We start from the raw sequence: 1,588 nt of genomic DNA, 5'->3' as shown, positions 1-1,588 counted from the left end.
AAAGAGTGGCTCTCCTGGTAGGTCCTGGGCTGCAGGGATGGGAGGGGTCATCATCCATCCCATCGCCCAGGGCAGCCCCTACCAAGCAGGTTTGCCCTGGAGGTTCAGCCTGTAGGACCCCTACAGGGTGGGCTGGGCGAGGGGCCAGTGCTGGGCATGGCCTCCCCACCATGACCCCAAGGCTCTGCTCCAGGGGAGCTCATGCCAAGGGATTTGGGAACCCCCAGAAGAGTGTCATCTGGGAACAGAGGGGATTTTAGGAATCAGAGGCCCTTGGAGATTGTGTCTCATTGCCCCTGAAACTCCCCTCCCCTCTAACCACACCCCACCATTTGATGATAGGAAAACAGCCCTGAAGACCAGACAGCTGCTAGCCGGGGTCACCCAGCAAGATGGAGTCAGGGCCACTAAGGGGGTCTTGGGGTGCTTGGAGATGAGCCCCGGACCTTGACCCATGGGGCTTGCCCATGGTTTCTTGGAGTTGCTGTCAGGGGGTGGACAGAGAGACAGGTAGGGTGCCCTTGGCTCCTGGGGCCTCGGTGATGGTGGCTGTTTGTGGGCGTCGTTCCTGGGTCCGTGACTGCAGGTGTGCAGGGCGTGGCGGGGATGGAGGGGCCCAGGGTGAGAGGGCGGAGGCCGCCGGGGAGGACCCCAGTCCCAGCTCTGTTCTTGACCCCTTCCCAGCCAGCATCAGGTCTACTGCCCTCTCTGGGCCTTGGTTTCCCAAGTTTCTCCTGAATGAGCTGCCTGAGAAGTCCACGCGTGGGGGGCGGTGGAGGGCAGGGACTCCGAGTGTGACTTCCTTTGTGACAGGAGCTCCGATGGCTCGGAGCGACGGAGGACAGGAGGCTGGGAGAGGGGGTGCAGCTGGTCAGCAGGGGGCCAGGGGGGCGGTGAGAAGCCCGGAGGTGTAGCCGAGTCCCCGGCTTTGAACCTGGGGATCCTGACCATGATCTCGCGGTGCTGCCGTCGTGGGTAGATGCCTCAGACAGACGGGTGTGGTGAGCGACAGTCGGTCGCTCCTGGGGACCAGTGAGGGCCCCGGGCATAACGCCCGGTGGGGCCGGAGAGAGCACGGGACTCTGGGGGGTCCGTGAGGGACACGACTTTCCTTAGGGGTGGGGAGGGGCAGGCCTGTGAGGGGGTAGGGAGTCAGGGCCCTGCAGAGCCCCTGACCTCTGAACCTGAGATCTGCTTGGTGGTCTCATGGTGCCACTGTCAGGGGCAGATTCTGTGCTGAGAGGGCAGACTTAAGGCCCATGCCATGGTGTGTGAGGGCCCACGTGCACAGACATCCGTGTTGGAGCCCCTCCCCAAGTGGAGGTTCTAGGTCCCCTGCAAGGAGTGGTCCCATGTGGAGGGGTGGCGGATCTGGGAGGTCCAAGGCCGCTGCCGGATGGGTGGGCCCTGAGGCCAGGCAGAGGGGCCCTCGGTTAGCATGGGTTGGGCTGTGGGCTGAGTGAGCCCTGAGTGCCTGGGTGCCCGGTCACCGCTGTCCTCCCTCCCCGGGACGCCCTCTGCCTTCCCAGGGCAGTGCACCCTCAGAGCAGCTTTTCTGCCACGTTTAGGACCGTGCGACTTGGCCTTC

Source organism: Lipotes vexillifer, unplaced genomic scaffold (genome assembly GCF_000442215.2).
Source record: "Lipotes vexillifer unplaced genomic scaffold, Lipotes_vexillifer_v1.1 scaffold584, whole genome shotgun sequence".
Taxonomy (NCBI): domain Eukaryota; kingdom Metazoa; phylum Chordata; class Mammalia; order Artiodactyla; family Lipotidae; genus Lipotes; species Lipotes vexillifer.
The sequence above is the reverse complement of the archived record's forward strand: the minus strand, read 5'-3'. Positions refer to the sequence as shown.